Source organism: Ambystoma mexicanum, chromosome 4q (assembly GCF_040938575.1).
Source record: "Ambystoma mexicanum isolate Mex_15411 chromosome 4q, UKY_AmexF1_1, whole genome shotgun sequence".
In the NCBI taxonomy this organism is placed as follows: domain Eukaryota; kingdom Metazoa; phylum Chordata; class Amphibia; order Caudata; family Ambystomatidae; genus Ambystoma; species Ambystoma mexicanum.
This window is the reverse complement of record NC_090928.1, coordinates 1,302,342,984-1,302,369,624: the sequence shown is the minus strand read 5'-3', so window position 1 is coordinate 1,302,369,624 and position 26,641 is coordinate 1,302,342,984. Positions and strand designations below refer to the sequence as shown.

At 45.0% G+C, this 26,641-nt stretch overlaps 1 pseudogene; it reads right to left on the bottom strand.

Moving 5' to 3' along the window:
- LOC138467393 (zinc finger protein 208-like) overlaps positions 1–26,641 on the bottom strand; it is a 419,830-nt pseudogene that overhangs the window by 335,767 nt on the left and 57,422 nt on the right.

Genomic DNA, 26,641 nt, shown 5'->3' with positions numbered 1-26,641 from the left:
GAGGCATTTAGAAGTAAAGGTCAGGTATTGGTTGGTGAGAGCAAGTGGTACTGTGGAGGGAGTGTGTGTGCCAGGCGAGTGAGAGTAATAAAGAGAGTGTAGAGAGTGAGTGGAAAGTGGTTGTGAGAGTGAAACGAGGGTGACTGCAGAGAAAGCGGAGTGGAGGGGTAATAGTAGCCTGGAGACGGGAGTAGGAGAAGTTTGGAGGATGGGCTAGTAGTGTGGAGAAGGGATTAGTAGTAGTAGTGTGGGGACAAAACCTGGAGACCTTTTTGCTATCAATATGTCATAGCACCTCTGATTGGACCTTGGCACCTGGTAGTAGGTTGTTCTATAGCTTTCCTCAGGACTGTTAAATGGGAAGGAATCGAGTAGTCTTTCGTGTGTTGCTCAGAGAAAACTGTCTTCAACAGTATTTTGTCTCAGGGCAAAGTGATGCGTGGGGAATGGCGGATCCAAGTGTGCCAGACCAAGAAGAGATCGTTCTCTTGGGTTGCAGAAGAGGCTTCAACTTCTCGTACTGGGAAGAGCTCCCGAAGTGAGCTGTGTATTCCGTTCGTCGCTGGACGTGCTCCGCGTATGCAATACCACCAACACCTGTGTTGTTGCATAGCTGGAAACATATTTGAGTGTCGACTCTTTTCAGTGCATGCGCAGTAACATTGCACTTGATAACTATGTTGTACTAACAATCATTTGTTGTTGACATTATATGCCAATACAATATAATGGAAATGCAATTTGTGAAAGTGGACTTTTAGTTTGTATATCTATTGAAAAAAAAGGAAAACTTGTTGTGTGTTAAATAAATAAGTTTTAGCACCCTTGAAAAAGTTTTTTTTTGTTCTACTATAGGAAATACAGGTCCTATCAGTTTAGACTTGTTTTCATGTATGCCAGTGCGACACCTGTTAGTGTCTCAGAGGAAGAGGCAGCCAGAGTCCACCCCCTTTTGTCTACAGTGTAAATTTGTCCTCCAGACTCAGGCCCCTCTATAAAACACAAAGAGGACCCCCCTTTTCCCCTTTCTAAAAACCTTGGCACCTGGATACACAGATCTCTCATCCTAACGATAGATTTTGCACTGATGATGGACCACCTGTTCCAGAATCCATTGGACAGGGTTCATCAGCCTTCAGTGCTTGTGATTAGTATGCTGTGTTATTGTAACCATTACTGTGAACATCATGAAGATTTACTTACTAATATTAATGAATGACATGTAAAAGATTTTACTACTTGAGTGCACCTCATACACAGGGAAGATTTCCGTCATTCTTTTCTCACAATAATTGCAGTGAACCCCCTTCTGTCTGGCAATGAGGTAGATACGACCCCAGGGGAGCCCCATATTTGTAATCCTAGCTGTAAAGAACCCATCCCGGGGGAGGAAGGCAGTGCCTGATTGGCCAGGGAAGGAGAATCAACACAGAGGGGGAGAAGTACATAATGGAACAACAGGAAACAGGAAGTGTGGGTGGTTTGGGTGATGTCAGAGGAGACAGAGGCGGTGGGCCAAGAGACCAGTTGAAAGAAAGAAGGAAAACCAGATTGTGGAGAAGGTATGATATCGTTTAGTGAGTGCAAGTGGTACTGCAGTGTGAATGTGTGTGCTCGTGTGGTGATTAAGTCTAGGATAGGTAGGGTAAGGAGTGACTGTGAAGGGTATGGTGCTGAGATAAATGAGGTTGTCTGAGTAGTTATAGTGCGGAGGAGGGAGTAGTAGTGTGGATGGGGACTAGTAGCGTTGAGGAGGGGGTGGTAGTGCAGAAGCAGTAGTGCAGTGGAGGGAGGAGTAACATCAGAGGGTTGAATTGAGGCTTAGAAGGCATGGAAGACAATGGAAGGATAGAAGATTGGATGTAGGATTGTTGCTAATGCCATCTGTGACAATATAAAGAATCATAAGGTGCCCAGACAACCCCCACCCATAATATCCATTCTTTCAGGCTACGCCAAGGCTGCTATCCAGAGCTGGACTTGATTGCAGAATGCGGCCTTCTGCTCTGAAGACAGAAAACAGATAACAGGCAGTGAAATACAGTCCCACTGGAAGACACCTTACAAGAGATGCCTCATTTTACATAGAGCTGATGAGCAAATTGTGAGTCATGTTGATCAGCGAGAGGTAGACAGAGGGAGGTGAAGAGGTGCAGGGCAGAGAGAAATCCAAGCACAAAGCAATAACACAGGAAATGACTAAAGATGGAAGCTTTGCAAATACAAGACAGCAGATGAGGTTACTTTACAGTATGTGCTGCAGAAATCCCTTCCACCCATGTCAACCCTCCCTTAGATGCAGAGAGGCATCTATATACAGCCCACTTGGGGGTCACTATATGCACTGGCCTGTATGAGGGATTCTTGCGTAATGTCTTCAGGCATGTACAACTCATAGGACACGAAAGTCAGGAGCGGACCGAAGGCTAGTACCCAGATAGTCTGGAGCCCGCGGCACCACTCACTGGAGGTAGGGAAGCACGCGGGCTGGCTGATGGTGATAGGAGGAGGTACAGCTGGCATGTTCATAGTTGCATTACCTGGCAGGGTCGTGAACCAGGTTCTGCCATGCAACAAGGAGAAAGGCTGACGGGTCTGGGGCCAGCACCCACAAGACTGGAAGCCAAGTCTAGATGAGAAAACTGTGAAAATACAAGGGAGAAGCCGAGGGAAGGGAGTCATTCCCTCTGGTGTTATGTACTGTGTAGAACACATGGGAGAAGCCAAGGGAAGGGAGTCATTCCCTCTGATGTTGTGAACTGTGTAGTACACATGGGAGAAGCCAAGGGAAGGGAGTCATTCTCTAGGGTGTTTATTTGTTTGAATTCTTTCATATCCTTCTCAATTTCTTCTAGTCTTTTTTTGACTTCTTACAGTGAGATCGTTTTTTTTAGCTCTTTTTCTATTTTGGTTAGGTCGATTTCTATTTTCTGTGCCATTTCTTTCACGGTGTCAATGATAAGAATGAGCCAATCTCTTCCGCAGCGATTAGCTATATTGTTGTTGGAAACCCAAGGAGCAGGGCCTCGAGAAGGGAGACGTTCTCAGGGAAAATGCAAAGTGGGGCAATAAGGAATGTTGAAGTTTGAGCTCTGAACTCTTTGGTTTGAATTGGAACTTTTGGTTTTGAACTGGAACTTTTTAATTTTTTCTACTTTCCACAAGGAAGAAGCATTGCAACCTGGGGAATGGATTCATTCCCTCTGTGAAATTCCCAATTAAGAACCGGGTCTTAAGCACACTGTCCAGAAGAAGGGAGTCATTCTTCTGGGCCAACAGAACATTTTATCCTTTAGATTTACTAAAGAGTGTAAGGGACAGGTTGAGGATTATTGGCACATGACTACAGACTTTTAAGTTGATAGGACATTCTGACAGGACCCTTAGTATTTCTGTTGAGGTAGGGAAACCCCTCTTAGACTTGGGGAAAGATAGTTTTTTCCTTTTCTCTGCTCCTCAAATGTCTATAACCAAAATAATGCCACCTGCGTGTCGGTCTCCTCCTTCTACACACTTCTTGATTCTGCACAAGCCTAGAAGCACTCTATATCAGTGGCCTATAATCCTGTCCTGTCTTTGATATATACCCTCAGGCATACCTAAGCACTGCATTGAGCGTATATTACACAAGTGTCCATTGACAAAAAGATTGGAGATTCAATGAACTGAGATAATAAGCACGTGCATTATTCCACTAAGCAACATACAATGGCAGCTACATGAATTCTGTGTGTCAGGCAGCAAGCACATGAAAGGCTGACATACAAATGACACTAAATGTTGATAGGTTATAGAGATAACAAGTATGTGTCCTCCTAGTTTGGAGTACTGTGGTATTCAGTTAATCAGCAAACACATGTGACATACCAACGCTGAGAGTCCAGCTCTCACATATGTAATAGCATGAAATGCAGCACCATGTATTCATAGTGTGACAGTGCTACATTTCTAATGGCAGACAGCCCACAGGCCAACCCATGGGATCAAAACATGGTGGCTCTGTTACTTTCTTACAGAGCAGAACACATACCAGTCCAGTACTTATGCCCGGGGAACCTCACAAGGTCTCCTGCTGGTGGACAGTAGTGAAGAGCTTACCTGCACTGAGTGAACGAGCTGGCAAGAGAGGCAATTGCACATCTTCTGCAGCTCTGTCTCAACGGCCTACAGGCCAAAGCAGAATGTACTATGAACGTCAATAATAAGCACTGGGCATGGGCTGGTGTCGGAGTTTATAAAGATGACCCAGCGGCACACTATTAGGCAAAGTTTGGATGCAGTAGCCTCTGGGAACCCTACACGCAACTATGACTACAGGTATAGGCAAGCCAAGAGATATGTGGGCTGTAGTGGAGGTACACAAAGATTCACAGTTACAGGTATTCAGATAAACTCTGACACTCAAGGTTTCTTACATAAACAATTAATAATGTATTTAACAGTCAGTTATAAAGCCTTCTTCAGAAGGGAGCAATAGAATAGTAACACACAAGTATACTACAATACCGTACACTCTGAGTTTCTGAATCAGACGAGACCCTTTTGGGATGGCCCACAGACACAACCTACACCCACAGGTGACTTTAGTAATGAGGGTGCTGGGGACATTAATATCTTACTGTTGGCATTCAGAATACTCTTAGAAGTTGGTAAAAGGCAAACATTATTTAGAACACAAGAGACCACAAATATTCATAAGCAGTGCAAATAATGTTAGAGTCCACTAGAAGAGTCATTCAATTCAATAGGCTAAGCCAAAGTCAATGGGCAAAAGTCTTGGATAGGATAAAGCACTTCTGGTAAGTAATGGAAAAGTCTTTGCACACGTCTTAGAGTCCTTGAAGAAAGAAGAATCAATTGTAGGGCCACAAGCTGATTAGACTTGTGAGTTGTGGAAGTTACAAGCACTTCTACAGTAAGATGTAAGTTCTCTTAGGCTTGTTTTACAGTACCTTGGCTAAAAAATGAAAGATGCAGCTGAAGACTTCTGTTCCAGTACAGCCCTGCAGGTCTCACTATTCCTGGGCCTCAGTCGTGGGGACAAGAGGGAGGACGTCGGGGGACTCCTGTACTGCACTGGCACTGTCAAAACTGGCAACGGCAAACTTTACGTTCAGTGGCTGTTTCGCGTTTCAGCTCCTTGCGGTACAGCAAATAGCAATAAGCGCAGTTCCTGGCTGTCAAGGTGGACTTTCCTCACATCTGAGGTTCCGCACTCGACTGAGGGGGGTCAGGCTTGGTCAGTCCTGCTTCGTGGGAGTCCGGAGGATCTTCCAAAAGCTTTAAGCTAGTTTACAAGCAACACACACAATCTGGTGTCCCTCTCCCTGGCTCTACGGTTTCCTGCAGCAACTCTGAGGAAATTCAACCAGCTCCGCGATGGGTGTCTAGGTGGCTTACTTGGGAGTTGATTGGTCCCACCAACTCAAAGGGAGAAGTCTTCCTTGCAGGGCTTCTCTGTCGATGCAAACTTGGCAAGTAGTAACTGCAGCAGGGCTTCACCGGGCAAACCAACGGGCCAGGAGTTGCAGAAGATGTCCTCTTCAAGCTCTTCTTCGGTTCCTTCGTCCAGTGGTCGACTCTACATGCCAAGCCAAAAGACTCACCTTTTATTCAGTTCTCTCCCATTCTTTCCAGCCTAGCTGTCACTCGCCCAGCAGGGTGGCTGTCCTTGCCGGACAGTCAGCCAGCCAATCACCACAGAGTGCACTTGGGTCTCCTAGGAGACTAAGCACAGGGAATTTCGGCCACCTCCCTCACTTCCTGCCTAACCCAGGCACTCTGGAGCCAGAGGCGGGTTTCACTCCTGAAACCCTGCCAAAGCCGTAATGAACAAAGAGACCAAACCTGGTTTGGCGCGCAGAGAAACTCTCTAGAAGGACCTTCCCACAAAGACATGGCGAAAAAAGAAGACCAGGCACCACTTTAGCAAAGAGGGCTGGATGCCACTTTGAAAAAGATGGCTCCCGCGGTTACTTTACCGGAGCCGCGAACGGTTGCAGTAAATGCAAACCAAGGTAGATCAAAACAAAACCACTGCCACCAGCCAGTCAATTGGAGAAAGGGTAACATAAACAATGTTACATGAGCATTTAGACACAGGGGATACTAAGTAACCCCTCCAGCACTCTATTGTAAGATAGGGTGTGCTGGGTCCAACAAGTACAATGCTAAGTAAAGTCAATTTCACTCCACTGCTCTGGGAAACAGTAGTTGATTCCAGAGAAGGTATTTAAACCTTGGGAAATCTGGAAGATTTCCCCGTGTCACTGCACTGAAGGTGCTTTGTGGCACAATTGTAAAAGATGATGCCTATGGAGTTGGTTAGACTCCATAACCAAAAGAAATAAACACAGAAAACACATTGAATTGAAAAGTTGAAAGTCCCAAAGTTTAGCAAGTAGAGCTGGAGGGCTCTAAGGTGCGAGGAATTAGCAAATTTCTGAGAATTCTCCCTAACACACACACGCAGAGCACACTGCTGCCAGGCATCATGGCAAATGGTGTATGGGGCCCCAGAGTGATACATCTACAGGGTTTATAAGCCCGCATCTGGCGGCTCCAGTCACAGAGGCCCTCTATATGGCCTGACTGCCCAACAATTCCTGACAGTTCCCCCCTACTCAGGGGGCCTCAGCAGCCCGGATTTCTCTGGGTGTATGCTGTGGTACAGTCTTGCCAATCGTGGCACATGCCCGGCCTCTGCAGGTTCCCAAGAACAGTCCTCTGGTCCATATTCCACCCATTTACCAAAGTACCAAACACGCTGGGGGAGTATCCTTGATTCCGGGAAGAGTTACACCTCATATTCTTTCTGCCCATCTTTCATCATAACCGGCGGTTTCTTGGTCTTGACGCCAACGGCTACAGGTTTAATTAAAGACAAATGGAACACCGGATGAATTTTTATGGTGTTGGGGGAAGTTTTAATTGCATAGCAGTTTTTGACACACATTTTTCAATTGCACACGGTCATAAATATGCGTGCGTGAACGCACCAAATGTATTTTCTGTGTGGAAAACCAAACCCTAACCCCTGCTACATAATCGGAGGCCATTTGTCACTTCTTGTCTGCATGTCTCTTGTGAGCATCTTTTGCCCTCTCCAGGTTTTGGCGTGCTCAATGTCTGATGTCTAAAAGCACCTGCTTGTGCTCCGTTACCACTGGCATTGCCATTGATGCAGGTAATTATTCAGGGAGCATGATTTGTTCCTGGCCCTGCAAACACATATTCAGGATCATGCCCAAGGAGGCATGTTCAGTGTTATTGTAGTTGAACTCGGCCAACCAAAGGGCTTTCACCCATGAGTCCATCCCATAAGCCAAGAGACACGTAGATATTGTTCCATTGTTTGATTCACCTGTTCAGTCTGATCATCTGTTTGTGGGTGGACAGCGCATACTTGACTCCCAACATTCTCCAGAAAGCACGCCAAAACTGTGACATGAACAGAGGACCACGATCAGACCCTATTCTTCTAGGCAAACCGTGTGGTCTCAGTATATGTTGAAGTAACAGTTCCGCTAATTGTCCTGCACTAGGTATACCAATGCATGGAAGAAAATGCGCCTGCTTTGAAAAATAATCCACCACTACCATTATATCATAACTGTATTTGGGCAAGTCAGTAACAAAACCATAGAGATATGTGAATAATGTTCAGTTGGAGTAGACAAAGGTTGCAGCAATCCCATCCTCCTGGAATGACCTGCCTTGTGTTCTCATGCATGTGCCACATTGTTGTATATATAGTTTATGTCACTATTCATTACAGGCCAACAGAAATGTTTTCCCAGCAGCCCTTTGGTTTTTCGCTCACCAGAGTGCCTGGCTAACAGAGACTTGTGACAACAAAACATTGATTTCTCTCTCAAAGGCGGCGTAGGGAGATGTGATCTGTCTGCATGATATGGAAGCCCTTCACGTACAGGTCTGAGCGATTCCTTTGCTGCCCATGTCTGTAATTCTCCAATTGTGACGCACTTTCACACTTCGTCTAGGATGCCCTTGGTAACAGCACCCAAAATGTTCTCGGTTGGGATTATGCCCCGAGTCTCCAGTACGGATGTCTCGATGCTTTGTTGTCTTGGTAAGGCATCTGTCGTGCCCTGGCTTCTTCCTGTACGGCAAGTAACCACAAAATCGAACTTGCTGAAATATTGAGACCATTGTAACTGTCTTGGACTTGTAGGCAATGCCCTTTTCTTCTGCCAAAAAATCCAAAAAAAAAACAATGTCATGCACAGGATACAATAAAAATAAAAACAAAGATGTATTGCAAAATCTGCGTAAGCAGGGAACTATCCACAGACATTCAACTTGTAATGGTTTGAGTACAGGCTTCTATTAAGTTTTATGAAACCAAAGGCAAAAATTGTAAACAATGCATCTTCACGATTGGCTGGTGTAGAAAATGACATAAATCGTTATATTCATTATACATTTTCATTGGCCTATTCTAAACATGTGGTACAGCATCAGATGCACATGTTACCTCATTTCTAATGAGGCCATCTTGTTTCACACAAATTAGGTTTGGTCGAAAAACATTAGACATATGTAGCTAATTAGATTGCAATTTCAATTGGTTGTCTCAGTAGGTGTAAGAGTGGAGTGGTATAAATACAATTGTTAGAACCAATGATCTGCATGTGAGTTAATCCATGTGACACATAAAATATATCTTTTTAGTTTCGGCCGGATTCCACTTCAGGATGGCACCAAAAACTCCATTCCTGACCTTAAAATCTATGTTACATTTTGTAACTCTACTTGGTGGAAACATTACTTGCATGCCGTTTGTCTATTCTCATGAGTTATCTTTGCCCTGTGTTAGGCCGAAACCTGTGCAGTTCCCTCTGGGACCACTGCAAAAGATTTAGGACTACACGTGTTTGGCATTAAACCCACTTGGTAGCAGTCTGTACCACACAGATTCACTTGGTAGCTGTGGCTGAGCAGTCAGACTTCCCTCAAGAAGAGTCAAGCAGTATGTGGAGTATACAAGATAGGGCAATTCTTCACAGTAAGACAAGCAAACACGCAATGAGACTCAGTGTAAAGATATTAAGGTATTTATTTATAACGGAACATCTATGGAAAACACTATGGCACTATCACGGGAAACAATTCAAGTACAATTACTCTACGAAGAAGAAACGATCAATCCCCCTAACAATATTTCGACAAGTCTAGGTTCTACCGGTATCACTTATTTTCAGACAGAGGTGTATACCTCAACCTAGATGGCACTCTAATATCAGTTAGGATGGGAGAGAAAAAATAGGCAGGTTACGAAGTCAACACAGTTCAATACTTTACGGGAAAAATGCAAGGCAAGAAGACAAGAACCAATATAGATCATAAAGTTCAGAGGCCAGGCCCACTCGGAGAGAGGCAAGGAGATTTGTCCCAAAAAGTCTCTTTGTGGAAATGCGCTCGAGCCTGTGTAGCAAATTGTTATCGGCAGATTGAACCAGTTCAGAACAATACGTGAGACAAAGCTTGAAGGCGACCCAACGGAAAGGAGAGGATTAAGACACCTCACTCGAACCGATCGAAAGGGATGCCAGGCGGACACGGTACCTTGTTTGTGGAGGCAGCTCCGGCGGGGGCAGTTGTTCCTGGTGGTGGATGCACGTCGGGCCTTTGCCAAGAGTAGAGGTGATCTCGTCGTCGAAGAAAAGTGAAGTCCGGTGCACCACCAGGGAAGAGACCAGCCGCGGAGTGCTCCGTCACAAGGCACCACCTTTTGGTCGCGGTGCAAGGGTAGTGGCTATCCGGTTGCCGAGGTGCTCTGCATGGGCAATTCGACCACTGTGTCCTGAGGCAAAGAAAAAGCAAAGGTGACTGGTTGTTCCCACCAGTCAGGGGAAGAGACTCTCCGGCCGGGAGATCTCCTCTGTCGTCGGGAAGTGGTGAGTCGGTTCCGCAGGGCTCCACCGGAGGTGTCGTCGTGCAGGTCGGCTCAGCATTACCCTCGTCGGATTCTTAGGTCCTGTGGCGACTTCTGAAGATCCAGTCCCAAAAGCCCTGCTTTTATGCAGAAAACCCCCATTCATTCAGCCTAGCTGTCAATCAACACATGCTAAGTGGTGAGCGGGGAGGCTCACCACTTGGGCCAATCACTCCAGAGTGCGACCGGAGTTGGCAAGGCAACTCGGTCCAGGGTGCCTAAACCCCCTCCCGCACCCCTGTGGTAACCCAGACAGAATGGCACCACTTTGGAGAGTCTCTGTACAGAGGCCCGCCAAAAGTGGAACAAAGGGCTCGACCTTTGGTTTAGGAGTCACAGAGACTAACACAGACGCCATTTTAAAAACCGAGTTCTGGCAGAAAATACCATCCAATAAACTTATTTAAGATAAGTAGACCGGGGCTAGTGCAGTGCACATAATCACACAAAGAAATGTCATTTTCCTAATGCACTCAAACAGTGTGTCTTAAATGGGAATTACTGCATTGTCCTTAGGCGCCTAGTTAATGCTATGGTAACAGAAAAATGTTAATTATTTATAGTGTGACATCACAGGTTGTCTTTATTAATACGCCATTCATATGGAAGTGTCTGTGTTTCCCTCTATCTCTAAAAAGCCTGTGCTGTACAGGTTTTGCATAACAATTTAATCTTATGTTGGGAGAGGAACTAGAAGGTGCCAGCCACAGGCTCTGTGCATTTGTAACAATAGCCTAATCACACAGAGCCTGCCAATGGACTTGATAATATTGTCCCTAATCTAAGGCCATTTGCTGTGGGCTGCTCCCTTCTCATATGATTATCTCACATTTGGTGTTGCAATACCGCCCGTGGGTCTGCAGATGGGTATGAGATGGGTATGTTTTTTTAGATTCATGCTGTTCTGTCCAGGTAGTGGTATCTCATCTAAGAGGTAGATCAAGAGCATTTGGGGCCACAATTGACACACAACACTGTTTATGTGTCCTACATAGACACTTACATGTAAAAAGTAAAATGTACTAAACTGTCCGAGTTGTGCAGTGCTTTCTGTGTGATATGATCTGATATGATAGTTTATTTATAACGTGCTTAATACCCAGAGGTTTCTAAGCGTGGACCCGGGGATCAAACCTGTGGTGCTCCGTGTCGTCTTGTTTCCAAGGCGAGCACTTTGCCCCTGAGCTATCCTCCCGGAACTGTGGGCGATAGCCAGATATTACCAGTATTTACAGGCACCATGATTCATAGTCAATGCATTCTCTGTTTTAGTGGTTTGTGACAGTGGACGTACATGTTATTTGGATCACCAACATCCTGTGATATGTCATAAAAAGTGACTGCCTTGCTTGATGTGTCCCTGTCTTCTCTCTTGCAGCCTCAGGTCCCAATGATGCAACAGCCCTGGACCTAGTACCGCCACCCCATGAAAGTGTGCCAGAGCTGCCATCGGCTACCAGGAGGAGCGTGCCAAGGAGAGTGGTGGGGGCGCACAGTTGGAGCATTAAGAAGGGAAGGAGCAGCGGCAGGAGCAAGTGCCCCGTAAATAACATCTGAGGCGTTAACTGCTATGGCTCACGAGCCTCCTCCTGCTCCACCTGTCCTCCCTTTCCCGATGCAGGACGACCCCCAGCCTGGCCACCTGTGGAAGAACACATTATCTTCTGCTCCACCTGTCCTCCCTTTCCCGATACAGGATGACCCCCAGCCTGGCCACCTGTAGAATAACATATTGGGCCTCATTACAACTCTGGCGGTAGCTGTGCCGTTAAAAACGGCATGGCTGCCGCCGGAGTTGCATTTTTTCCGGCACCCGTGAATGGGCAAGAACCGGGTCATGCCGAGTTAGGCAGACCCAGAACTTGCCCATTTTTGGATGCAGGAATCAAGGGCCTCCTCATCCCCATTCTGCCCCATAGGGCTGAATGGGGATGGGGACGTTGGATGCACCGGCACAACTCTGCATGTGCCAGTGTATCCGACGTGCTGTGCTCGCGGGTGCCATTACACCCGCCCTGGCAGGTGAAACGGTTCCCGCCAGGAGGGCCCGTAGTATGGCGGTCCGGGAAGTATGGTACCGGCATGCTTACCGGTACCGTACTTCCCAGGCCGCCATGCTCATAATGAGGGCCATTATCTTCTGCTCCACCTGTCCTCCCTTAATCGGTGTATGAGGACCTCCATAGTTGTCACCTTCTGGAGGACACGTCTTCTGATACACCTGTCCTCTCTTATTCAGTGTATGAGGACTGCCAGACTTGCCACCTTCTGGCGGTTACGTCTTCTGCCTCACCTGTCCTCCCTTAATCGGTGTATGAGGACCTCCAGAGTTGTCACTTTCTGGAGGACACGTCTTCTGCTCCACCTGTCCTCCCTTAATCGCTGTATGAGGACCGCCAGAGTTGTCACCTTCTGGAGGATACGTCTTGCTGTCCTCCCTTAATCGGTGTAGGAGGACCTCCAGACTTGCCACCTTCTGGAGAACACATCTTCTGCTCCACCTGTCCTCCCTTAATCCGTGTATGAGGACAACATACAAATAGATGCACTAGTAAGACGTAATATTTTTAATGTTATTACATAGTAACAGATAGCTGAATTCAATATCATTTTCATCAGCATTTAATTTAATTCAGCTTATGAACTCTGGCAGATACTGTTTAGTTTAGAAATTGGTTATATTAACTGTGATCAATTTTATTAGCAGAAAATGTTGTCCACTATTCCTTCTTTGAATATAGAACCCCCATGACATTGGTAACTCGAAATCTATTTATTATTTTTCCAGAAAGGACACTATTTAATTTCCAAATATGCAGGAATTATACTTCATCATGCACAAAGAATATTGTACTATAGTCATAAAATGGTACATTTTAAAATACATTTATATAGATGATACAACTGGAAACCATTGCTTGCACATCACACCTACAACGTTATGTAAAATAGTGCTTAAACAGTGGACATTGCATTCTTTCCTCAGTAATGCAAACCCCATTAAGACAATCTTAAGCCGGGGAACCAGCTACTAATCTGAAGTGCTCTGAGAACAGTGTTTTACATCCACTGCATACTGGAGATTCCAGGTTCATGAAATGCCCAGTACATACTTTACTCCTATGGTGAACAAAACAAATCTTATTAAGCTGGTCTCCAGGCAACATTTTCAAGATGCAGTATTTTATAACAAGATATCTGCATCTAGTAATTCATGAAAACTAAAAGATGTATACAGGTCCTCTACACATCGGCAGTCACAATTGTGCAACTCCTTCCGCTGGCACAGCACTGATGGTGGCACTTATAAGAAGCCATGCATGCATCTCGATGGGTGAAAACAGGCGGCAGGCTATGTGTCCGTTTGCTATTTTTTGGATGTGAGTATTGTTACTTTTTAGAGAACATCTTACTATTTTAAGGGAGTAAAAGGCCAGTATGGCACATATATGTAGGGATGGGATTACAAGCCACCTATGGTTTCCTGCCCGGAAGCAGATGGAAGCAAAACAGGCAAAATAAAATCAAGGCAAATAGGAACAAATAAATAGCATTGTAGGAGGACAACATGGAAAAGGTTAGGATTGTCATTATGGATGGCAGAGTAGGGCACATACAAAAAGGATGATTTATGGCCAAACTTTAAGGATGAAAAAACAGCTGGCACCCCAGCATTTAGTTCGACCTAAGTGTAAGCATACAATCAATTCTGACACCCAAATGGGCAGTGTGAGCTCAGAGGGGGAGCAGAAGCGTACACCCCAGACTGTTCTGTCAGAGTTCAACTTCCCCCAGTGTGACTCCATCCTCTTTTTTAATAGCCAATAGATTTGAAAATTCAGCCACACTCCTGATGTGCTGGTAGATTTTTGACAAAGGAGCAGAACCTGAAGCCATACGAGCGGATGAGCCATGCCAATGGCAGAAGGGATAAAGCAAAGGTGACAAGCAGCAGCCCTGAGGCATGCCAAATCCTGTAGGCAGGGGCTTCGATACTAAAGGAGACATCATAATGGCATACTGTCCTCCAGCCAGGCAGATTTCTATCAAATAGGCAGTGTTCCAGATGCCTGCCTCTTAGTATATGGGTCTGATGGTCAAAGGCCCAGAGAGATTGAGACGGACAATAAAGGACACCTACATTTACTAGCTTACATTATCGCAAAGTGGCTTCTTGGTACTAAATTACCAGGACTGTTCACTGCCGCAGCTGACGAAGTGTCTATGGTTATTCATTTAACAACCATGTCTTTTGGGCATTTTCAAAATGTCTAGTGGTCTTTACATTTGCCTAATGCCCTCATGGAGTTCCATAGGCTAGTTATCATACCACAGAAGGCAGCTCTCACATTCTATAAGGTTTCAGGAAAGTTGCAATCATAACCAACAATTTGTTTAATAAGCTCACTGGGCAAAATTAATACAATGCACCAGCTGCTGACTCGCCCCGCTCCTAATTCCTCCCCAGCATATCCTACACTTACCTCGCACGATCCAACGGATCAGCCTACTCTGACAAAACACAGAACTCACACATCCACCATGAAACTGTCGGCAAACAAACATCCCAACCACTGGACGTTGCCCTTCCGGACACAATTACCCCAGTGCGCAACAACCTACAAAGTAAAATCGCACAAGATACCAGTTTCTCCTGGTTCTACATTCACCAAAAGAAAAGCACAACCTCTATCCTACTCCCCCTTCCCTCACTAATCTACCCAACCCACTTTCCTGCAAAACCACATGAGCACCTAAAGACCATGCCAATGGTAAAGGTGTGCGGTAGAAGATAACTTAGGATAACATAACAATGCACCTGGATTAAGTCATCAATGAAAACTGATGAGATGCGGGCTTCACGGTTTTGGACAATAGCCATCTCAGTCATTAAAAAACCCTCCCTCACTGACCATTATTTAAAAATGGCAACTGTAGAGGTTTCTCACCTGTATGTGTTCTCTAGCAGCAAACAAGATCACCCTGCTGAATGAACCTTTCCCACATTCCGTGCACTGATGAGGTTTTTCACATGTATGTGTTCTCAGGTGATTGTTAAGAGATTCCTTTCCATGGAAGCCTTTACCACATTCAGAGCACTTATGAGGTTTTTACTTTGTATGGGTTCTCTGGTGATTATTAAGAGATGTTTTTGCACTGAAGCCTATCCCACATTCAGTGCGCTGACGTTTCTCACCTGCATGTGTTCTACAGTGCTTACTGAGGGCTCCCTTTGTACTGAAGCCTTTCCCACATTCAGTGCACAGATGAGGTTTTTTACCTGTATGTTTTCCCAGGTGATAATTAAGAGATTCCTTTGCACTGAACCCTTTCCCACATTCAGTGCACTGATAAGGTTTTTCACCTGTATGGGTTCTCAAGTGATAATTAAGAGATGACGTTTGAGTGAAACTTTTCCCGCATTGTGTGCACAGATATGGTTTCTCACCTGAATGTATTCTCATGTGATTATTAAGATTTCCATTTGTACTGAACGTTTTCCCACATTCAGTGCACAAATGAGGTTTCTCACCTGTATGTGTTCTCTGGTGGCAAACAAGATCACCCTTCTGAATGAATCTTTTCCCACATTCCGTGCACTGATGAGGTTTTTCACCTGTATGTGTTCTCAGATGATTGTTAAGAGATTCCTTTGCATGGAAGCCTTTCCCACATTCAGAACACTGATAAGGTTTTTCACCTGTATGGGTTCTCTGGTGATTATTAAGAGATGTTTTAGCACTGAAGCCTTTCCCACATTCAGTGCACTGATATGGTTTCTCACCTGAATGTATTCTCATGTGATTATTAAGATTTCCTTTTGCACTGAACACTTTCCCACATTCAGTGCACTGATAAGGTTTTTTCTTACCTGCATGTGTTCTACAGTGCTTACTGAGGGTTCCCTTTGTACTGAAGCCTTTCCCACATTCAGTGCACAAAAGAGGGTTTTCATCTGTATGTTTTCCCAGGTGATAATTAAGAGATTTCTTTGCACTGAACCCTTTCCCACATTCAGTGCACTGATAAGGTTTTTCACCTGTATGGGTTCTCAGGTGAAAATTAAGAGATGATGTTTGAGTGAAACTTTTCCCGCATTCTGTGCACAGATATGGTTTCTCACCTGAATGTATTCTCATGTGATTATTAAGATATCCCTTTGTACTGAACTTTTTCCCACATTCCGTGCACAAATGAGGTTTCTCACCTGTATGTGTTCTCAGGTGGCGAACAAGATCATCCTTCTTAATGAACCTTTTCCCACATTCAATGCACTGATGAGGTTTTTCACCTGTATGTGTTCTCAGGTGATTGTTAAGAGTTTCCTTTACATGGAAGCCTTTCCCACATTCAGAGCACTGATGAGGTTTTTCCTTTGTATGGGTTCTCAGGTGATTATTAAGATATTTATTAGAACTGAAGCCTTTCCCACATTCAGTGCACTGATACGGTTTTTCACCTGTATGTGTTCTGATGTGATTATTAAGAGATTCCTTTCTACTAAACCCATCCCCACATTCAGTGCATTCATAAGGTTTCTCACCTGTATGTGTTCTCTGGTGGCAAACAAGATCAAACTTCTTAATGAACCTTTTCTCACATTCAGTACACTGGTGAGGTTTTTCATCTGTATGTGTTCTCAGATGATTGTTAAGAGATTCCTTTGCATGGAAGCCTTTGCCACATTCAGAGCACTGATGACGTTTTTCCTTTGTATGGGTTCTCAGGTGATTATTAAGATATTTTTTTGCACTGAAGCGTTTCCCACATTCTGTGCACAGATGAGGTTTCTCACCTGTATGTGTTCTCAGGTGGTAAATAAGATTTAGCTTGCTATGGAAGATGTTTCCACATTCTGTGCACTGATGAAGTTTTTCATCTGTATGTGTTCTCAGGTGAGCAATAAGAGCTTCGTTTGCAGTGAACCTTTTCTCACATTCTGTGTACTGATGGGGTTTGTCTTCTGTATTGGTCATCTGAGGCATAATAAGACACTCCTTCCCACTGAACATTTCCCACATTCAGAGCACAGGAGAGGTTTCTCACGTGTATGTGGGCTCTGGTGCTGAATAAGAACTTACTTCAGATTGCAGCTTTCCCTGAATCCAGGGCACTAATAAAGTTTATTATCTGTGGATCTTCTCTAATGATGAACGAGACTTATTCCTCCGTAATGACCATTTGAATTCACAAGTTCCTTTGAATTCCTTTAAAATAAACTACCTTTATATTAAGACTACACATAGCACACCACACATGTGTGATCATTGATAAGAGGATGAACAATAGGGGTTTCTTGCAGAAAATAAAACAAGGTTCTCATGCTCAGTCTGCCATTCCATATATTCATTGCAGCCATGTTGCCAGTTGATGAGCGTTATCATGAAGGTGCTTGGCTGAAATCCCTCATGTAATCAGAGGAATTCTCCAATCCCAATATGTTATCTTGAAAAGCCAACCAGTTCCGAGACTTGTATCCTTTTAAGATGTGTATAAATAGCATGCACTATCAAAGAGGATTCATACTGTAATAGTCCATCAGAAAAATTCACAGAATTGCTGTTGCATTTTTCAGAGCATCAATCACCTATAGAAATAAAAGAGTCACATTACTAATGAATACATATTCAGGATTACAGGCATAACATTTAACACGCAGACTGGTTCTCTATACTACTGATGTGTGATAGTTACATGCTTTCATGTAGTAACACTATATGGCTTTATGGTGTCTAAATGGTTGATTGCAAGATAAGGATCCAATGATTTAAAAATGAATGCAGCAGCAACAGAGCAGATGTGTGCAGCAGCTGAGATATTGTTTTTTTCTATATAGACATTGATTTTAGTATCCATGATTGTGCTATACAGTAAAATATATTAATGTAAAAAAAGCTGCATGAAAAGACATTTTAAATTAATACTTTACTTACCAGGACTGTGCATTTATGTTCCATCCTAATATTTATTCGGCAGAGCCTCAACTAGCATATAAAAGAACCATATTTCCATATATGAATGGTTAAGTCATATGCTTCACACTAGGTCAGAAGTTTGTCTCCAAATGACAGCCAACTTCTGACCTATGTTGGGAAGGAGATGGTCCGGTCCCACTCTCCTCACCTCAGCAGCGGTAAATAAACTACATGTAAGCCAAGGGGGGGAGAGACACCTACCCCCCAAGGCACGTCCCCTCATGATGCAACATAGAGAATTGCACAAATAATATAGCTCATACCCCTGCGACAAGACACCATTTTGTATTGGACCCGACAGCATCTTTTACTAGGCCCAAAAACCGGTCCTCTGTAGAATCAAATTTCTCCCATCCCCAGCCTCTCACGCGAGAGACCAAGCCAGCGACACCTTTGCCCAGCTCCGTGCGAGCCTTGTTCTCACAGATGTCCAGCCATTCACTGTTGCAAATGTTTAGTATCTTTTCCTAAGAATGTGCCCTCCGCAGAGCACGAGACCGAAACAGGCCCCAGCACAAGTACCCATCCATCGCCACTAAACTGCCCGTACCCTCTCAACCCCACCTCCACCAGACCAGGGTCTATCAGCCCGACCCCCCCAACCCCTTTCATGTTATGCACATCTGACCCTCCCGCATTCATCAACCCATAACACCCACCCTAGACCTAATCCATGCTTCAGTATAGTCTCCCAAAAGCAACACAAGTCTGTTTCTATCATGAGGCACCAGGGAAGGTAAGCAGTAGATCTAACCCCCAGGGAGAGACACCTGGGAGCAGGGACCACGGTATCAATGAAACCCTGAATGTAGAGGTCGGCATGCCCCTATATTATCCCATATTCTCTAAGCCCCCATTTAAGTAATGATTTGGTGTTCGCCATTATTCTTGAAATGTCTTTTCCTGTTATTTAGCTAAGATTAGTTAGTTATGTATCACGCTTGCCCTGCCCTTCACCGCGGAGAGGTGCCCAGCTGACCCACGTGCACCAAGATCGCCTGGGAGGCGACGGCAAATGGGCGCTGGGCATCCCTTATGGAGCAGGCGCCTCCATAGGTGCACCACCAACCACACGTTTCCTACAGTCGAATGTCATCAATGATGCAAATATCCTTTTTAATGTGCTGCCCGTGTATTTTTGGCATATCGCTCTAGTGCAGCAGGGTTCTTTGCTTGCATATAACTTCATATACACTTTGTTATCCTTGCAATTTCTCTCTCTTGGTCTTATTCCCTGATGCGGTGTGTAATTGCTGGGACACGTGTTCAGGTCGTTTCCTTCACCAGCCTAGTAGGTCATCAGTGATTACCTTTGGACAAATGTATAGTATTGCTATCACACAAATATAAAAAAGGCATTAACAAAGAGGCAAGGACTTTACTGAGCTCTAAAGCACAAAGCAATAGTCTTGTCACTTTAGAAATGATGCAGGCCATGACGAGACAGCCACACCATTGAGCCCGATCACGAGTTTGGCGTTATCCCGGCAGTAATACCGCCGGGATACTGGCCAACGTTAAGTGGGTTAGCACCAACTGGTCCGCAGCTATTAGCGCCGGATCACAGGTTGGCTGTTAATGGTAAATCCCCAATGGACCTAATGGGGCATTTTTGGCGCAATTACCATGCGCTAATACCACTGGCGGTAATTGTGCTGAAAAAGGGTGTTAAGTCTGCGTATTTACCCCCAGCTCAGAGCTGGGGTATATTCTGCCAGACTCGTGATAGGGCCAGCCCTTAAATGCAGCGGTATTAGAGTTACTGCTGCATTTAAGGACTACCACCCAACTCGTGATCAGGCCACTTGAGTTTAAACCTAGATGCCTCAGCAAAAGCAATCCCTTAACCTAACTTATCACACTTCGAGTCTCCCTCAGTCGGGTTTGGACCTTCACTGTTGTGTGCAAGGCTTTTACCATAGACCTCCGCAGGACTACTTCGACTTTCTCTTCAGCTCGCACTCGTGTTATTTGCCCCAGAGTCTCTTGGTCTTAGTAGTTCAGTAACAGAAGCACAAATGTTCACAGAAATCTTCTTCTTAAAGTAATCACCTTTCAACTTCCCCTTTCTCTGGGGTTAATCTTGACGTTGCGCATTTCAGAGTTCGTTCAATTTGCTGCTTTATAACAAAATATCACGTATTTTGCTGAGACTTTTGAGTGGGCCATTTCCTATCGCCGGACAACTTCGCTACTCAGTATCACTGGTTTCGCAGTTATCAGTAATTAAAATTCACCACAGGTCTGCCTTCCTACGCGTCTCATCAGAACACACACAGCCTTTAATTGTGAGATGGATTGTTGCAACTTCAATCTTTCCTTAACACACACCTGCCTTTCATGTCGTTCTCTAACTCACCAGCTGTGTGCATTCATTTTTTGTCTTTCAGGCTTTAATTAACGAGGCAAGATTAATAACACTGGCCTCGCCTCCCCAAGTCTGTCGTTCACCTGGGAGGGTCGTTGGCATCTTCGAAACACAATGCAGTCTTCTTGTCTGGGATTTGACCTTCTCCGCGTATCTTTCACGACCCTAGCCGAGGCAACAACCTCCTGCAGGTATCTCCTGGGTTTCCCTACCCTTTTCTCTCATCCCTTGATCGGTCATTCTGCTCCAGTGAGTTTGCCTTCGCCCTGGAAGATCTGCTCCTTCTCGTGTTCCACCTTGCTCAGAGTGTGTCTCTATGTTCCACCTTTTATGCATGTGGGGATAACTAATGGGTATCAGATGTATGTGATTAAAGACAAGTGCCTGACTTTGTCTGACCTGATTAGCGGGACATGTCCAATGAGATATGTCAGTCTCGCCCTCTTCCTCTGCCCCGCGTTTGAGAAAAAAGGGGGTAGGGGGTTGAGACATTGGAGTATCCTATATAGTCGGATGGGGTACGGAAAAGGGGTGGAATATCGCGTCTCACCATCGGTTGCCTCACCCCACTCCCTGAGGATCCCCTACCCAGGTGATCCTCCCGCACTGGTCCACCCCCAGGGTCTGGATCCAAAGGCGATGGCCGTGCCCTGGCCACCTGAGGGAGAGATCCCTGGGGACTAGTAAGTGAGACACCCTTTGGTTTCTCTCAGATGACAATTTCAAACAGAAATGACTTATAATAACACATTTACAAATGTCAGAAGCATTCCTACAAAGGATGCCTGTACAACAGCATAAAGATGAGAACAAGCAGTGAGCCAGTTTATGATGGTGTAGAAAGGTAGAACCTATACCAGGGACAAAACAAACAAACAAAATATATAAGAAAACAGGTGACTTACGAAGGAAACATCAATTTAAGGTGTGTGTAAAGTGCTTCAAACTACATTACTAAGCATCTCTGGAGGTAGCGGTGGAGTCAGGTGGGGAAGAGGTTTAAGCCGAGCTTTGAAGAGACCCACTTTTAGGCTGCCTTTGATTGTTATGGGCAGTAGGTTCCAGTGGAGTGGGGCGAGTTGAAGTAAGAGCAGAAGCAAGATAAGGCACAGGGATGGTATGAGAGTGAGGTTTGATTGCTGTGAGAAACCAGAAGGTGTCTCACCCACTAGTCCCCAGGGATCTGTCATCTAGGTGGCTAGGACACGGCCATCGCTTTTGGATCCAGTTCCTGGGGGTTGACCAGTGTGAGAGGATCACCTGGGTGGGGGGTCTTCAGGGAGTGGGACACCAGATGGTGAGATGCGGTATCCCCTTCCTTGTAACACCTTTACCACTAGGATATTTAGGAACTCTACCCTCTACCCCCTTCACAACATAAACACTTTCTCACGGACAGCCCGCTTTGAGAGAAAACAGACTAACACCCATGCAGTCTACCGGACGTGTCCCAATACAATGGTCAGGCGAGGTTGGGCAATTACTGACCATCACACACACACACCTGTCTTCCATTAAACTTCCCCACACGGAAAAAAGGCGGAGCACGAGAGCACACTCTAAGCAAGGCAAAGCACACAAGAAAACAGCAGTTTCGAGACGGCAGCTGTGCAAGCGAGGAAAGACTGCAGAACCAAAGGGGATCCCAAGGAGGGAAATTCCCTTGCCCTTTTCGAGAAGGAACCGTTACCTTGCAGCGACCTCAAAGATAGAAAGCATAAGACCAGGAAACCAGGCTGAAGAATCCTGCATTGTGTGTTGCAGATACCTGGGCCCTCCCACGTTACTAATCAAGGCGGAGAGAATCACCAGCCGCTGTGGTACCGTCCTTGGCTCCAAGAACAAAGCTGCTTCAGTGAAATCAACACAGTCAGTCAGTCAGTTGGGGAGACCGATACAAGACTGGTCTGTGTTGAAGCCAAGGTTGCAAGCAGCAACATTGTATGGTGAGTGCTGGAACGAACATCGTTAAAATGCGTGTGATAAGAGATGCCAGTGAAGTTGTACTGCAGATGAGTGATTGAACTTTAAAGCAAGCTACAATACCTTTGACAGAGTGGTCCGGCACTGCATGGGTGCTCAATCGAAGGTCTCTGTAAGGTATCCAGCTGAGAAGTGACAAAAGTAGATACATTTGGTCTGGACCCGGCAGATGGAGACCAACTGAAAGAGAACAAATAAATGTGAATCAAAGTGGTCCTACGACGGGTCAAGCAAAACCCAGCGCACAATCGAAAGTCTTTGATTTTGATGAAGTAGAGAACGTTTTTGAAAAAGCACATCAGTTTGGTATGATCCCGGCAGAGGGAGACCGATTCAAGGTTTTGTGTAAAAGAGTGTCTGAGCCCGGCAGTGGAGAACCCAGGGTGAACAGAAAATCACACGAGAAGTTGTATAAGTGAAAATCCTGAAAGGAAAGGAACTTTAATGTTTTGTCGAAATTTCATCAGGCCCTCTGAAATAAGAGACTTTGAATGGCAAAGAGACTTGCACATAAGGCCCTGATGTTGAAGTCTTGTACTGCATACTCATGCTAGAGAAGACAGAAAGTGTGCTAAGCTCGAGTGTGCCACCTTGTCCCATGCTGAAAACGTGGGGAAGCGAAGCCAATGGCTTGAATATCCCGATAGATCATTTCATGAATTCTCTTTTGCACAACATTGTTTCCCACACTATTTGTACTTAGAGGTAAAGATTGTCATTAGGTTTATTAGTTTAGGCCCTTTTATTCTGACCGACTCGACTAGTATTGCGTTATTATTATTTGATGGTAGCTTGCTCCCATCTTTAGAGGTGTTTTTCAAACCCAATTGAAGTTCAATAAACACCCTGGAACCGTGATCACTTGTTTCTGTCTTACTGTTTGATACCATGTCGGTGTTACCAAATAGAGGAGGATCGGAGGAAACAAGATGGTGAGTAAACTGAGATACAATCAGACAGGTACTGAGCAGCAAGACCATTGATAGCTTTGGAGACCAAGAGAAGGAACTTGAAAAGAGAGCAGCTGTGCATGGAGAGCCAACCAGCATGTTGTTGGTAGGTAGAAGTGGGGGAAAACATGTGTAGGATGTAGCGAGTATGGGTAGAACAGTTGAGGGCTTTGTCTGGAGGGAGGTTGGAGTAGAGAGGAATGCCAAAGAGTAGGCTCAAGCAGTAGTCCAGTTTGCTGAGCACAAGGGTGGAAATTACAGTTTTTGTAGAGTAGTTAGTAAGAAAAGGACACATTTTCTGAATGTTGAGGTTGCTATGTGCAGCATGGGTAGTGATGAATTATTGCAGTAGGTCGCAATCAAAAGGACCACAAGATTGTAAGACTTGGGTGAGGGAGCCGGAAGGTCAGGAGGAAAGGAGATTGGTGAGGTTAGGGACGGCATTGGAATCTGGGAGAAAGAGGGCTTCTGTTTCTGAAGAGATCAGAATGAGACAGCAGATAGGCATCCAGTGACGAATTGCAGAGTGAGAGTTTGTAATCTCTTCAGAGATGGCTGGAGTCAAGGAGTGAAAGGAGAAAAATATTGCGTGTCGTCAGCATAAAGGTGGTAGTGAAATCCAAAGGATGAAATAAGTTTTCAGATGGAAGAGGTATAGCGGGTGAAACAAAGAAGTCCAAGAACTAGTCCTTGTGGATGCTGGAGTGGGGGTCAGGAGTTTGTGAGTTCCAAGAGATTTTAAAGGCAAAATTAGATTTGCAAAACCCAAGGTCCTGGAGAGTGAGGAGAGAGGAGTGGTTGACAGTTTCAAATGCGGCAGAAAGGTCCAAAAGTACAGTAGAGTTTGGAATGGTGAGCATTAGAGAGAATGTGGGAGACATTCATGAGTGCAGTCTCACTGTACTACAGAAGCCAGATTGAAGTGCATCCCAAAGGACATTATCCTCGGGTTGAAGACCATTTGCCCAGGGACTTTTGAATAAAGGGCAAGGAGAGAAACTGAGTAGTAGTTTGCTGGGATGTTTGGGTCTGCAGAGGGTTTCATCAATAGGGGTAAACAAGCTGCAGATTTAAATGAGGCAAATAAGAGTCCAACAGTGAGAGAGAGGTTAAAGAGCTCAGAGATATATGGACAAGTGATTGAGATGAAATATGTGACCATTTGGGTGGAGAAAGGACTGATAGGGGTACAAAATGAGTTGGCACTGTAAAGGATGGGTGCTAATTCAATGGGGCGGTCAGAGAGAAGTAGTCAAGTGTAGAAGAGGTAGCGGAGAGGTTGTGGACAGAAGGAGGGTTGGGGAAGGAGAAAGGAGGGCTGTGAAGGGGACATACATTTTAAAGATTTTAAGGGAAAACGTAGTGAGCTAAATCATTTTCAGAAACGGTGGCAGCAGCGTATATTGACTTTGGAGGTGTGAGCAAAGATTGGAGGGTAGATAACATGTTACGGGGTGATTGAGAAGGGAGGAGATTAGGTTTGTAAAGTAGGAGAATTTGGCACAGGGCAGAGGTTAGGACAGCAATGGAATGTTTGACAGCTAGGAGTAGGGAAGATGTCCATGATTTGTGCCGGAAAAACGTAGGTCATGGCCCATGTTTGTTTTGAGGGTCTGAATTTCAGAGCTGATCCAAAGCTGTGGATGGGAAAGTGTGAATGTGCGAGCCAGATAGTGTTGGTCCAATGGACTCATAAGTGCATAGTGAAAGTCATAGAAAGCACATCAACGGAAGAGACATGAACAGGGGAAAGACAGGCGAGAGGTCCTCACACTGCTAAATAAGCAGCAAGAGAGTCCTGCCTGAAATTCTTCTTAGTCCTTAAAGAGGGGAGATGAGTAGAAGGTGGAGGGGCAGAGATGTTAAAGTGAACAATGGAGTGATCAGAGGGAGAGGGGTCAATGGAGAGGTTGCAGGAGTAGAGTGAATTAGAAAGAAAGACAAAGTGATTTGCTACCAGCGTGAGCAGGATGGTTGTGGAGGGAGTAGAGAGAGTGGCCAGATAGGAGGGATTTAAGTTCAAGGCATTTGGCTGCAGAAGGCATGGGAAGGTCAACGTCCCCCAGCATGACAATGGGGATGTAGGTACTCTAAGGAAGGCATGTTATCAACAGTAAGACGGACACAAGTGACCACAGTTCAAGGATGTTTATTGAACTTCATCAATGGTGTGATAAACGCCTATCAAATCCTAAACCTTCAGATGGGAGCAAGCTACCACCGTCAAATAATAATAACGCAGCCCTAGTGGACTCTAGTAAAGTAAAAAGGCCTATTCTAAAAAAAATATTGCCATACCTTACAGCTAAATACAAATAATGTGGGGTAGTGTTCATGAAAAAGAAAGAAGTGTTTACAAAATCACATGTCAGGATGTTCAAACCGTTGGACTCCCTTGCCCATGTTTTCAGCACGGGACCAGGTGGTTCACTCAAGCAAAGCACACACTCTGGCTTCTTCAGCATGAGGATACAGTTCCATTACCAGCATCAGGACTTCTGTACCCAAGTCTCTTCAAAGTCTCTTGATTTAGAGGGCCTAATGTACCAAAAGAAAACACAACATTCCTTTCCTCTTATACCCACTCATTGCTTGTAATTCACTCTGGATCCCGCCTCAGCCAGGCTCAGATCCCTTTTTTATCATGATCTATACTGTGGATCCCCTACAATGTTCGGAGAATATTCTTTCTTGGGTGACTCACAGTTCACCCCAGAGCCCCCTCAGCTGGGCTCAGATCCTTCCTCTTACACAACTAGTCTCCCACAGCAGGGCTCGGACCAATTTCAGTTTGCATTAAACTATCAAAGACTTTCGAATGTGCACAGGGTTTAGCTTGACCCGTTGTAGGACCACTTCGATCTCCAGTTTCCCTTTTTGTAAAATTGCCAACCCGTTGTATACCTAACAGAGACCTTCGAATGAGCACTGTTAGGAACTCATGTTGGCCACAGTAAAGTCAGACACACGTGATCACAGTTCAAAGGTGTTTATTAAAGGGTAAATGCAGGGTGAAAAAACACCTAATCTAAATCTAAGATGGGAGCAAGCTTCGATCATCAAACGAAAAATAATGCAGTCCTTGTGGCAACTTGTCAAAATAAAAAAGGCCTATACTAAAAACCTATTGCCAAATCCTTACAATTACAGAAAAAGGGTGCGATAGGGTTTTCAATACAGAAGTTTTCAAAAATAATAAGTCAGAATGTGATTGCCAGGGGTCTTCCTTCCCCACGTTTTGAGCATGGGACAAGGTGGATCTCCTGAGCACAGCACACACTCAAGCCTTCCCAGCACGAGTTGACAGTTCCGTACCAGCTATCAGGTTCTTCAATGGTTAAGTCTCTTTTCAATAAAAGTCTCTTGCCTTCGAGGGCCTGATGCAGTCAACAAACTAACACAAAGT